Below are 14,175 nucleotides of genomic sequence, written 5' to 3' on the forward strand. Positions count from 1 at the left end.
TTCAGCAGAATGTCAGCCTAGGGCTCTGCTAGGTTTACTCTGTTACCTGGAGCCAGGTGTTTGTCAAACCATCTGTTAGGGTTCAGCCCTCTGTTTTCTCAGCACCATGTGAGGCCACATGAGGAAGCAGAGATGCAATTTCTTCCCCGAATGGCTTTCAGTTTAATTGGAGAAATGAGACTAACGTTGAAGACACAATAATAAAACAACCAATGTTGAAAATTGTGGTGCCGTTTGCTGACATAGCTGATTGATTCCACGTATCTTTTCGCTCAGCCAATACTAAATAAGACACAGCCTCCGCCTCAAGGAGCTGAGTTTTGTGGGGAAAACAGACATCTATACAAGTAATGCTAATAATATAATTTAATAGATGCTATTATAGAATTTAGGGACTCTTTTCTGCATGGAACCAGAGTCACCACTATTTAAGTTAGCTACTTATAGTCATCCTAGTATGTAAGTTATGTCCTTGGGAGGTGAATTTTTTTCAGTCTCCTTGAGGATCTGGTAGATAAAAAAAGTCATCGTTTGCAAAAATCTACAGTTATGGCCAAAATGCATACAAGTTTAATGGTGTCTGGATTTGATCTTTGACTAAATTAGTAATTTCGAACATTTTTTTTTTAAGTACCCACATGCTTCATTTCCAAAGGCAGCTTAAAAGCCTGTCTTCAGGCTTCCTAGCAGGAAAGCAAAAGACATGTACACACTTAATTTTTGAAGTGAGCATTTATATGCACAATTACAACATGCAGACTTCTTTTGAGGGATTTACACACTTTTTGGTATTCTATTGACATCAACATATCATCTGTGCAGGAGCGACTCTGCTACTTCTGAGGCAGAAATCTCTCAGAGGAGACTGTAGGTATTGTGGGAAGGGTGCCAGCCAGTTCCTGCAGGAACACAGTTTTGATCTTTTTATGTCTCTTTTTTTAGAGCCTCTAAATGCTAGCTGATGAATATCTCCAAAGGATAACTTAGGAATTACAGTTTTATAGAGGGCCAACACAATGCCGGCCAAGTATGCAGAGCTGAGCGCAGGGTAATATTTAGAACCTCTGGAGGGATGGATGGACTCCATGTCCCAAGGCAACACTCCAAAAATACTCTTTCTCACAACTGGATGTTTTCATGGTGTTTGGACAAGGGAGAGCACATGATTGCAATCTAGGTGAGGAATCCAAAGCGTCTCCGTACCGATGCGGTCCCGACGCAGAGGACAACGAGACATCCCGTTTGTTAAAACGAACGAACCCGCCCCGTGCTCGTGTCTGTAAGGGCGACCACCATGCCGTGGGCGCTCCCACCGCCCTTGGGCACAGAGAGCTGGCTGTCGTCGGTGGAGGACGGCTGGCCTCGTTTTGGGTCACTTCACATTCTCCTCGTCGCTCTGCAAAGGCAGGAAGAATCTCTTTTCTGGCGGCTTCCAGATCGTGAGGGGAGCTGGGGGAGACTCGGGGTTGGGGGCCCAGCCTCCCACAGCTGGGTCTAATCTGAGGCCGCCATCTGTTTCGGACCCGCCCCGGGGTTCGTCCAGGAGTTTCTCTGCCCCCTGGCGGATTTGCTTCCCCCTGGGGTCCTCGCATCTGCTGTGGTTTTTGCCCCGGCATGTGGGCCTGTCTAGTTGGAGGAAAACAAAAGACGTGGGAGAGAAAATGCCATTTCTCTTTAAGATCTGTCGCTTGAGAAAAGTGCACGAAAAGTAAAGCTCCTTACTTGGGAGAGACCCAGCCAATCCTAGGACGGGATGAGGGAGCAGAAGCCTGGAGAGGATTCCTCGAGGCTGATGAGATTCGGATCAGCCTGGGAGAGTTCTGTTCTCAGGGTTTTATCTTGGACCTTTATCTGACCAGTGAGATCTGAAGTCTCTTGCAGGACTGGAGGGCAGAAGGCGGTGCCAGCCCTGCTCTGAGACCCTGTCAATCAAACAGATGGGATAAAGAATCACTCATCACTCCAGTTGAGTTCGCAAGTCCCACATTTCTAGCATGCTGGAGGTTGTTCTGCTCCCAAATGGTGAACCAAGACAATTTGTACTAAATTAGTTGTCTGCCATTCTGGGCATCTGCTGTTTCTCAGCCCTGACTCTGGAGCCTGTCATCTTGCTATGAAAATGGGCACTCGGACCCATGCCACCCACTGCCCTTCTCCCAGCCCCTTGCCGTTCTAAAACAACAAGGGCTTTCTCCCCGTCACTACAGGCTCAGCATCTGGTGTAGCTGAGTCCCTTCCCGATGAGAAATCCATCTTAGGCTGTGGTTGGCGTTCACTGGGTGGATTCCTGAGCGGAGCCCCCACGGCATTGAGAGGGTTCAGAACCTAAGGGTAAACTGAGGGAAGAACGGGTCTGACACTTACGGGTCTGCGTATGGGGTCTTCCACCAAGGGATCGTACCATTCGTGGGGTCTACCACTTATAGGGTCTACCGCTGATGGGGTCTACCGCTGATGGGGTCTTCCACCAATGGATTGTACTATTCACGGGTCTACCACTTGTGGGGTCTACTACTCGTGGGTCACTCTATGGCCTTCTGGGTTACTAAGCGTCTTCCTTCCTTGACTCCCGTAAGGTCCTTCCCCAGGCTGCCTCCACCATGTTTCCCGGCTGTTTTATGGGAGAAAAAGGGGTGTTTCCCTAGGAAGCTTTGGAAGGTGTGACTTGACTTACGGAGATGAAGCTAGAACTTCCTTCCACACTGGGACTTCGGGGACCACAGCCTTCATGTCCCCGGGCTCCCCTGGCTCTGTTACCCGCTCTGTGGACAGCTCCCTCTCCCAAACTCTCCTTACCTCTCGAGAGGGGGACGATTCCGCACAAAGAAGAGCCAGGCACAGGAATAGCCAACCTATTTGTGGCTTCAGTGCAAGCAGTTTTATTTTTACAGAGAGTTGCTGTATTTTCTCTACGCGTAAATCATGATCAACCACAAATGAAGCTCCAGCTTCATCTGCACTAGTTCCCGCTTTTGTCAGCGGTGCCAGTCAGTCCGAAAACAATTGGCAACTTGTACCCAGGAGAGAGAGCGCCATCCCTTCCAGGCTCCCCTGACCAGCCACCACCCCTCCGCCTCCTCTACCTGCACACCATCTGGCCTCTCCAGCTTCCTGGCCGCCCGTTCCTCATTCACCTTGTGACTGCTGTCGTTTTCCAAATTGGGTGATTTGTTGTTCTCCGCCAGTGCGCACAGACTTCTCTGTTCTGTTAGGAGCTGGGGAAAGCGAGTCAGTGAGGCCCTCTGTCCCGGTGACTAATGAGTGTCGTTGGAGTCTTCCTTCCAGTTGGTCACTCTGCTCCGGGCTTCACAGCCCCCATGAGGACAGGGAGAAGTGTCTGCAGAATCTGGACAGTCCCTGGGCTTCTGAGAAGCAGCAAGGGTAGAGCAGAGGCTCAGGGCAGGTCCTCCATCCCGCCTCAGTTTCTTTCGTTCCTCCTCTCCTCCGGGGATCTCTTCCTTCCCAGCCGTGACTCTGGAACCCTCTCAGCCAGCCTGTCCCTCCTCATCGCGTTTGCTCCCGTGCGCCTGATCCCTTTGCACTCAGCGCTCCTTCCTTCCTGCCTTGCGGTTTGCCTCAGCCGGTCTGGTTTTCTTTTCCGTTTCTGATTACCCCCTGGGAATTGTAAGGTGCTTCAGGAGGCTGGCTTCTCCCTGGGATCATCACAACCAGGTAACAGAAACATACTTCCAGCTTCCCAGGACGGAGGTCACCTGATTTTTGGACTTGCTGCTCGGCCCCTGCCTACCTGGTGGACGCCCCATCCTCACCACATTTTCCCTGTGGCTTGAAGTTCCTTAGGGGCAGCCCCTTTCTTCCCCCCGGAGGACAGCACGGGTCCAGCTTCCTGCAGGAGCCGGGAGCCGTTTGGCTGGCCTCTGGTGCCTCTGGTCTCGCCGCTTAAGAAAACAGTCTGAGGAAAGCTTCATATGCGGGTTCCCAAGTCTGCTTTCCCACAGAGTCTGAAATCGCTTTCTCCCCCTGTTCTGATCTCCCTCGTCCCAGGGGTCCGTGACTCCTTTGACACAGTAGCCATGAAGGAATACTTCTGACAAAGAAGAAATGCTGTAGTGAGTGGGGTGGGTCTTTACGGCCGGGCTTGGCCCGTTGAGCTATCCAGGGTCCTCCGGCTTGGCCTTGGTGCCTCCACACTGGGGTCTGTTGGGAAAATGGACAGGGTTCCGGGGAAAAGTGACTGACTGAGTGGGTGGAAGTCTCATCTCCCGGGCTGAGAGGCGATCTGGGCTTCACCGATGGTGTCCCCTCACCCCTGGGGCGCGCTGCCCGGCTTCCTCCCCCGTTGCATTCTGCTTACACACGGAGGTGGGCACGAGACTGAAAATGGGTATTTAAGTGCTTAACAGTGCGTCCCTCACTGTGCATCTCGCTTAATCACTGCACCTTCTTGCAATGAGATGATTAGCTCCATTTTACAGGTGACAGAACTGAGTCTCGCAGGGCTTGGCAGAGCCCATGCAGCTAGCTACAGGCTGAGTCAGGGTTCTGAGCTGGTCCCGTCTTTCCGACACACATGCGATTTTGTCCTCCCACAGAGCAGTTCTCTGGGTCATGTCTCCTCAGCCCTGTCTGACCCTGGTAGTTCACCCCGCATCATCGTCAGCTTGTTCCCACTCTAGATCAGCGTGAAGATTTTCACTTGTGTGTGTCACCGAATGATGCCATTTGAACACAGCTTCTGCTGATAAGCGTGGGACCATCTGCTTGGCACATCTCAAATATTTTCAGCAGTGGGAGAGCAGCTCTGATTCCTTTGGAGAAGGGAAGCTGCAGCATCCTTGGAGAAGATGTTGGGACTGGAGATCCTGCAGGCTGGCGGGGCGGCGGTGCCCGAGGATGCAAGGGGACAGCCTCCCTGCTGCCGCTTCTGACCCTCCCTGAGCAAACGGAGCTAGTGAGTCTGCACCCCACTTTTTCATTGTTCAGCTGCCCTTGACCGTAAGATTTTCCTTCTTCAAATAGCTATTGCCCGGGCAACTCTCTCTGTGCTGGTTGATTTTACGGTGTGTTCGACATTCGGTGTGTGTTGGCAAAGACCTCTGTGTCCTCCTGCCTTTGTTTTAGAAATTTTGCTTCTTCGCTGAGTTAACGGTCCCCAAACATTTTTTTTTTTTCAACTTCGAGGTTGAAACTTCTGCATTAGCTTTTTCTTTTTTCCTCTTGGGGTGGTCGGGGGCAAGAATTTTCAGATCAATTCATGGATCTGGTGGACCTTGAGGTGTTCAGGGTTGTTTAGTTAGATGTTATGAAGAATGAAGGAGTTGAGGTTTGAAAGGATTGTCACCCTATGTGATTCCCCTGGGGAATTCACTTGATTCGAAGCAGTTGGGCATAGCCAGAGGCAAGCTAGGTTCGTTTGCCTTTGCCTTTTCTTAGTGGGCACGGGCATCAGTACCAGGCTCTGTGGTTTATAAACTCTGGTGTGCCACAGCTGGTTGGCCAGGTGTCTGTTCAAAGGAATCTCCTGCTCAGTCTCGATCTTTGATATTTCCCAGACAGGGTGGGCGGGGGGAGCTGGGAGGATAACGCACAGGGTGTTGTTTGACTGCTGTGCACAGCGGTGAGAGGCGGTAACGAGCCTGTACCTGGAGCACGGTTTCTCAGCCTCAGCACCACGACGTTTGGGCCGGATAATTCTTTGTTGTGGGAGCTGTCCTGTGCACTGCGGGATGTTTAGCAGCATCCCCCCTAGATGCCAGTAGCCCCCATCCTCTCGGTTGTGACAACCAACATCTCCAGACATGCCAAATATCCCCTAGGGAAAAATTCCCCCCTCCTGTTTGAGGTGGGTGCTCTAAGTTGATCCTGCTGTACACAAGAGGTTTCTACTTCTTTATGCGGGTGGCTCACGTGTTAGGAAGATGGGAACGAGGCGTTTGGTACCAGGACAGATGTTCCTGCCCCCGCATATCCCAGTCGGGTCCCTTACCTACCATGGAGATTCCGTCTCACAAATGGGTTTCTGTTTGTCCAGGTCGCTGCACACACACACCCACGGAAGAATTTGCCCTTTTCTCTGAAGCTGCACACCTGGAAGTCCCAGCCTAGGGTCAGGCCTCTCTTTTTGGTTGCCTAGGAACAAGACAAGGTTTCATAAGGCTCAACCTTGAACCCTAGTTGCGTTGGCTTTTCTCTCTTTCTCCTTCCTTCCTTCCTTCCTTCCTTCCTTCCTTCCTTCCTTCTTTCCTTCCTTCCTTCCTTCCTTCCTTCCTTCCTTCCTTCCTTCCATCCTTCCTTCCTTCCTTCCTTCCTTCCTTCTTTCCTCTCCTTTCCTTCTTTCTCAGAGTGATGGGAATCCGGAACCACGTATGGACTGTGGCCAACTAAATGGGAATATGGAAGGAGGTGTTTGTTTCTTAGATCCCTAGAGAAAACTTCAGCAAGCATAAATGTATAGTATTTAAAACTTTCTGCCTCATCCCTCAGTAAAGCTGAGAAACCCCACTACTCTGCTTTCTCCGATTCTGCTTACTTTTCTATCAGCCCCACTGCCCATCTGTTCCTCTCGTTCTCGTCAAGAGGCAAATGCACACGGCAGTTTTGAGCAGGTCAGGACATGGGCTCTGCCAAGCTCACATCCCTAAACATCTATGGAAACCACCATGCTTGGTTTCCCTGCGGGCCGATTCATTGTCTCAGTTTGGCATTTCCATGAGACTCGTACTGGCTAAGTGCTTTCCAGTCTCTAGTTTCTCTTGTACCCCAGCCTTCTGCCAGCTGTGCAGAGGAGCTGAGGTCGGAGGGGCTGAGCTGCTTTGCTTAGGACTCACATCTTGTGGTCAGTTTGATGGAGAGAGGGGCTGCGAGGCAGGGCCGGCTTAGGCACAGGCAGAATTGCGGTCACCTCTGCAGTGTAATTTGAACAACGTCAAACCTCTCCTCTCAAACGTCTCTTTCGCATTCGGATGCCATACTGCCGAGAATTCTTTGGATTTTTGTGCGAGGGGGGTGGGTGTTTCGTGTACCCTCTGCTGTGGTCGGCCTGCCTCTCCGAGGCTTGTGTGAAGGATTGGAGTCTGAGCAGGGGAGGAACATTCACATGGGGGGGCAGTGAGCTGGGGTGAGGGTGGCGATGGCGACATAGGGGGTGGAGGGGACCTCGTGCCAGGTTCGGAGCTTCCGTTGGGTGAGAAAGGTGTCCCAGGGCGGGGGCAGGGGCAGGGGCAGTGGTGGCCTGACGTGAGGTGAAAGAGCCCAATAAAGTGACAGGACATCCACGTGGGGATGGGTGACAGGCAGTGGTGGACGCGGGAGATCGTGTATCTGTAGGTGGATTGATCAAATGAGTAAATATGTTGAGGATAATGGGGCCCAGGTTTCTCACCATCAGAGAAGGGAGATACAAGTGCAGAGAGATAGGAAACAAAATTGAACTCGGTGGTGTTGGATCCAAATTGAAGATATTGGTGCGAATTCATTGATATTCAGTATAAACAGCTGACCCTGAATGACACAGGGCCGATGGGTGCCAACCCCTGCACAGTCAAAAATCTACATATAACTTCTGATTCCCCCCAAACTTAACTGCTAATAGTCCACTGCTGGCTGGTAACACGAACAGTCGATACTGTGTTCTTCTTATAATAAAGTAAGCTAGAGGAAAGAAAGCATTATTAAGAAAATTATAAGGAAAATACATTTATAGTATTTATTGGAAAAAATCCCTGTATGAGTTCAAACCTGTGTTATTCAAGGGTCAATTGTATATGGAAAGATACAGAGATATAGATGTCAGTGTGTGTACGTAGAACTGTATTATGTGTTTATATACATATACTCCTTAGCTCCATCCACTGAGGAGGCCTGGGAGCAGTGACACCCCAATAGCAATGGGTACACCCAGCACCCAGACTTGGCTTCTGCATACCCTTTCTCTACTAAAAGGAACCAGGGCTCCTTGGAGAAATGGCTGGTGCAGGGAACATACAAGATGAGCAAGGCTTGGTGAAATATCCAGGTTTTTGTCTTGGAAGACTGGGGATCCCAGAGGGAGCACGGAAAAGCAAGTCTGCTTTCTGTTTTGTATCAGCTGAGGCCGGCGTGGGAGGCCCCCTGGGAGATGTCCAGGGCTGTTGGTTACAGGATCTGATATTCTGGGGAGATGTCTCAGTTATAGCTATAGATTCGGATTCATGAGTACATAGAGATAGCTGAAAAGAGGGGTCACCCAGGGGCAGTCTCTAAAGTAAGAAGGGAAGAGGGTAGGAATGGAGGAGCCCCTGGCCCAAAGGGCAGTGCACAAAGAGACCCAGGAAAGGAGACCGAGAAGAAACTGCGGGAAGGCAGGACGAGAGCTGGAGAGAAGAAAGCAAGTCTAGGCAATGGTGTCGTCTCAGAGACGGCGGTGGGGAGAAGAGATGCAGTAAAATTCCACAACGCACTTGCGTGGGGGGAGGGAAGACCAAGGCCACGCCTTCCTCCCTGTTGGAGGACTTGTCCGAAAGCTGGACGCTGACGAGTGGGCCAGCTCACTTCTGTTACCTTTCAGTAGAAGTGTTTGTTAGTAGCAGTGATGACTATGGGTGACTCCATCTCACAGAAGAAACTGCGATCAGAAGTAACTAGAAACAACTCACTTCCGTTTGTTTTTATTGTTATGAGTTTGGCATTGGGCAGATGGTGCTTTCATAAATAAAAATCCATCCTCTAATAAATAACATCCATCCTTTAACAAACAAAAGGCCATCCTTTGAGGCTTTTAATAAAGATCATTAGTGACGATCAAGTTGATGATGGCAATGGTGTCTGGTGACATTAAGGCCATTGTTAAATGTCCCAGAGGTCCTACTAGCCACATGTACGGGTGAGTGAACTTCACACATAAGTGACTGTTGACAGAGGACAGATGCGGGGTGTAGAAATAGGGCCCATGTGGGCAATCCAGGCTCTGGTTCAGGCTCACTAAATATGAAAGCTCAGCTGGCTGTGAGTTTGCTCCCTCACTCTTAAAATAAAGGGAGGTTCACAGTATCCACATGATTCCTTCAGCCTTTAAACCTCGAGGGCCAGCGGAGTCCAGGCAGACTAGGACCAGTCAGGAAGAGGTTTTAAAAAGGCCCCAAGCTGCATCCTTTTACATCTTCTCTAAAATCTCCCAGTTTCTGGGGAAAAAAAATTTGGAATGTGGTAAAGTGTTATATTTACAAAGAATTCTTGCAACTCAATGAAAGAAACGGGCAAAAAAAAAAAAAAGAAAGAAAGAAAGAAAGAAAGAAAGAAAGAAAGAAAGAAAGAAAAATAATCGAAAATAATCGACCAAAGAAGAACTATAAGTGACCATTAAGATGAAGAAATATCCAAACTCATTAACACTCAACTAAAAGCAGATTCAAACTTGAACCTTTTAATCACCATTAACTTTGGGAATTAAAAAATAACGGAATTGTGGAGGAATAAACGTGTATATGCGCTGGGGGAGAAAAAAGATCTGTATACTGTGATGTCGGTATAATTGGTACAGTTTTTTGGAAGATAATTTGTTAATATAAAAATCTTGAAAAATATTTATATCCTTTGATCCAGCAATTCCACTTTTAGAAAAATGTTTGAGGAAAATAGTTAAAGATGTGTATGAAATCTATTAAACGTTCGTTACAATGCTCTGCTTTAAAAAAAAAAAGTGAAAAATCAGAAGCAACCGATATGTCCAAGGTTAGAAGGTTATTGAAATTATATTATGGTATATCCAAATATTGACTCTTAAAGCCAAGTTTTTAAAGTATATGCTGACAAAAGATATGTTTACAATATGATATTGAGTAAAAAAATACCAAGATACCAAAACGCATTCTAAAAATGCAATCTCAATTTTAAAAAAGAGTGTGTGTAAGACATAAAAAAATAGAGTAAAAGAAAATATCCCAAAATGTTAAATCAGTTTAATTTTGAGTAGTGGTTTTATGTGTGATTTTTTCCCCCTGAATTTTCCAAATTTTCTTCAACGAACTCTTATTGTTTTATAATTAGAAAAAAAAGGCAATAAAAATAGTCCCATTTTATGTTGAGATTACACAGACTGTAAAAGGAGCCTGCTGGGGTGAGCGGCTTTTTCCAGAGACCAGCCCTTGGTTCAATCAGCACCCTACCCTCGGCTGCCTTATTCACAGTGGAATTTCAATGCGGAGAGCACAGGGGGCCCCATTCTGCTCCAGCAAAGTCACAGTTAGAAATTAAACAAGTCTCCGGGGAAGAAAATAAATCCCCTATAACATCAGGGAATACGATGCCTTCAGTCCCTTAAGTAGGAGGCGTTAGAGGCAAACGTGCCTGGAAAACATGTGGCAGAGAGGCTGTGGCAGGTAAGGTCTTTAAAACAGGCCTGGGCCCCAGGGCAGAGTGAAGGGCTCAGGAGTGAGGAGGGGCTCCCAGCTGCAGAGCTTCCTCGTCCTCGAAGTAGCTGGGAACGCCGGCCTCTCTCGCCCTCTCTCCGGCTCCCTTTTAGTGGTCTGTGAAGTGGGGGTTTCAGACTTTTTCAAAGTGGGGGACTGGCTCAGCGTCCAGAGAGAAGTGAGGGCCTGGATTCCCGCCTGGCTGGCTCTGGGATCAGGATCCAGGTGAGCCTTCGGGCCAGGTCACCCTGCAAGGACCTGGGAGCAGCAGACACGGTGACCCTGTGTGCTGGTGTGTGATGCAGTGGCTCTGAACTTGGCCCGCTTATTAGTCCTCAGTTTTCCCTCTATAAAGTGGGGGTAAGAACACCTTCCTCACCAGCCTCCCGAACTGAGTGGAGGATGCAAAGCTGGAGTGGAGGGAAGAAGCTCGGACCCTCGAGTCCCACTCAGTGGCCTTGTCGTGCTTCCACCCCAGGGACTCTGTCATGAGAAGGAAGAGAGGATGGGAAGGTGCTTGTGTGACGTGCTCACCGGGAACGTGCCACCGCGTCCTCGACTTCTCGTGCTCTGCTCCCAGCTGAGGTTCCCACAGCCATGTCGCTGTGTCAGGGGGACACGGGCTGTTAGGATGAGCTCCCCTCCCAACCCCGACTGTCACTGCTGGTCCCGTGTGTTGCCTAAAAATGGAGCTGTGCGGAGCCGTGGCTTGCGTGTCTGCACAGAGAGCTCACAGTGCTAGGAGCGAGGTCCACACAGCGGTTCATTCTGTAGTGCAGTTGCTTTTTCTCGGCTTCACTGAGAACTCACCGTGTGCCGAGCCAAAATGAAATTATTCTGGCCCATCCTGTTTTGTCAGCCAGCAGCAGTCACCCTTCTATTCTACCCTTCCCAACCTCAAATGTCCTTGTCATCCACTAATGAGATGAACAATAAGCGAAGTGACCGAGGAGCCGGGAGGAGCGAAAGGCTTGGGGGGCTGGTGAGGAGGTAGGACCGGCTGCGTTCCAGGCACGTCTTGCCAGCTGCTGTTTCACTTGAGGGACCGAAGTCCAGTTTGATCTGGTAAGACCGGGAATGTGACTTTTAGCCATGTGTTCATTTAAATAACGCATCACTATAACAAGACACTTTGGAGAGTTACCATTAGTTTTTAAAGAGATTAGTTTTAATGGGATTTTTAGTTGCTTTCCAATCACATCATGATCAAAATGTGCCTCATCTGCAATTCACGAGTTATGCTCTGTTAGAGAAACTTTTCTTCATTTAGGCGAGGCAACCCTTGGTTGACCTCACAGATTGCAAGGACCTCGTCAGCTTACAATCCCTTATTTATTTATTTTTTTTACGCCTACAGCACCCGATCTTCCTAGGCGGTCTCCCATCCAAATACTAACCAGGCTCGACCCTGCTTAGCTTCCGAGATCAGATGGGATCGGGCTTGTTCAGCTTTGCATGGCTGTAGACTAGAGAATTTTTTAATGAACTGCCTCAGCCTGGGCTTGAGGCAGTGGCTTTCTCTCATGGGTAACCAGAGCGTCTTCTCAGGACCATAGCGATGGGCTTTATGTCTTGGGAGAACTCAGTAAGGATTTATCGAACGCCTGCGCTGAGTGTTAGGGACCCAGACGTGAACTAGATAAAGTCCTGTCTTCGAAGAGTTTGCCGTTTAGCGGGGGAGATATTTTAACTCCACAAGAAGGAATGTGATGGCTGTGGAGGTAATGAATGGTAACACTAGGGTGGGCGGAGGGCTGTTGGAAAAGGAAGGGGCGGCAGTGTGGGAAGCTGGGAAGGATGGGTTGGTGCAGGGAACAAGGCAAGCCAGAGACAGGAGCCCCATCCCAAGGCCAGAGACACAGGAAGAGGAGCTGGCGGTCAAGGTCGCTTCTGCATCTGAAATGTACAATCAGGCAAATGCACCGTACTGAGTAATGTCCTAAGCATCTCACGTATGTGTCTAGCGTTCTTTGTTTTGTTACGCTCGGCTTGTTTAAGAAACGGAGGCCCTTGAGAGCAGGGTGTGCAGGATGAGCACACCTGACTCTGCCCCTCTCCGTGTCCTCCCGAGGCTCATTCTCGGTGCTCGCACGCTGACCGGGCCCCACCCTCTCCCAGACGCCGCCTTCCTGCGCCTGCTCCTGGCTTCGCTCATTCGCAGTTTATCTACACGGCTACCTCACATGGAAAACTCGGTTCACTGCCTCCTCCCTGTCCCTTCCCCTTCACGGTCACCGAGGCCTGACCGGCCTTTTCCAAAATGTCCCTGAAACTCATTCTCCCCTTCAGCTGTCATCCTAGTTATTATTTCTCCCCAGGACAATTTCAACAGCCCCTGGCTGGCTTCCTTGCTCCATCCCGTGTCCCCTTGCATCCTGCCTCAGGCGACAGCCAGGGTCAACTTTCTAAGACACAGTTCAGGTCCTATCGCAGACCCCCGTGAAAAGCTTTCATAGCTCCCCAGTGCACGTAGCAGTGTTTTTCAAATGATGGCCCTCGACCTGCCTCCGTCAGAATCCCCTGGACTATGAAAATTCGGATTCAGGGCCCCACCCAGGCTTCCTGAAACAGCGGGGCTCTGGAAGTTTCATTGTTAATAAACAACTCCGGGCAATTTTTAAGCTCTAAAGTTGGGTAAGCAGAGCCTGAAGAATAAGCATGACATTTGACAAAGTATCATAACCAGGCTTTGCTCGCCTGCTTCTGTCCAGGCCCTCATTTCCTCGTAGTTATACCTCCAGCCCTCTGTACCCCAGTGCCTGGCAAGAAGTTGGCACCGAATAAATATTTGATGGGTGAATTTGGGGAACATGGCTGTCTCACCTATGAACTTCTAACAAAGCCCTGTCTCTACAGCAAGTTTTCGGGCAGCCATGTCATAGGTTTGTGAGTTCTGGTCTTTGTGTTGGCCTCCTGGGGGTATTGGGGTCTATATCTTCTGTCTAATTAGAAAATGAAAGAAGAATCTGCCCCAGCGAGAATGATTTCCAGTATCTCATCAGAACAGCCAAGGGACGTGTTGCTGGGGACAGGGGTCAGGACAGCTGAGGTAGGGACATCCCCGGGCTTCTGGATCACACCACTGGGGACATAACTATCTTTTTTTCCAGTTCGCCTGCTAATCCGGGTACAGTAGTACTGAGATCAAAACTCAGGGCCGGTGCTGGGGTTCTGTTGACCCCCGCCCCGGAAGTGTCTCAGGCCATCAGAGATATTCAAGCTCCACGAACTATCATATCTATGTCCTGTTCAGAGCAAAAGGCAAGTGTCTGCTAATTTAAAATATTGTTTCAATCAACGTCCTCAAGCTTAGTTATTTACGCTTGTAGGGGGCTCTGGTCTGCAAGGACAAAGTTCAGAAAGCGAAGAACGATATTTCGGCAGCCCCCAAAAGATGCTTAAAAAAAAAGCCGAGGACGAGTTGGAGTTAGAGTAAGGGAGATGATGGCCACTGGCCGCCTCCCTTTTCCTTCCCCTTGTGCTGGAATTAACTTACATAAATATATATGTTATATAAGAGGAAGAGGGTGGGCAGTGTGCAAATATTTATTTTGCAATTCGGAAAGTGTGAGGGGAAGTTTCTGAGAATCTTTGCGTTGCAGTCTAAAATATTTAGCGTTTTTATTGGCTTTATGGCAGTGCTTAGCTTAGTGTCTGTCAGCGGCGTCTTTCTGCGTGGCTCGTCCCACGGTGTGTGGGCCTGTGCACGCATCTCGCTCGGGCTCGCCGTCTGCCATCTGCGCAGCTCGCCCAGGCGCCCAGCTTTGTCGCAGATCCTGAGACCACATGAAATAGATGCCTTCTACTTTTCACAGCCTCGAAAACATTG

The 14,175-nt window shown here is 49.4% G+C and overlaps 1 pseudogene; it reads right to left on the reverse strand.

Moving 5' to 3' along the window:
• Nucleotides 1-11,694: 11,694 nt before the first annotated feature.
• On the reverse strand, nt 11,695-11,813 carry LOC112482329 (annotated as a pseudogene).
• Between the last annotated feature and the right edge of the window lie 2,362 nt (nt 11,814-14,175).

This window comes from Pteropus alecto, unplaced genomic scaffold (genome assembly GCF_000325575.1).
Source record: "Pteropus alecto unplaced genomic scaffold, ASM32557v1 scaffold195, whole genome shotgun sequence".
NCBI classification, from domain to species: Eukaryota; Metazoa; Chordata; class Mammalia; order Chiroptera; family Pteropodidae; genus Pteropus; species Pteropus alecto.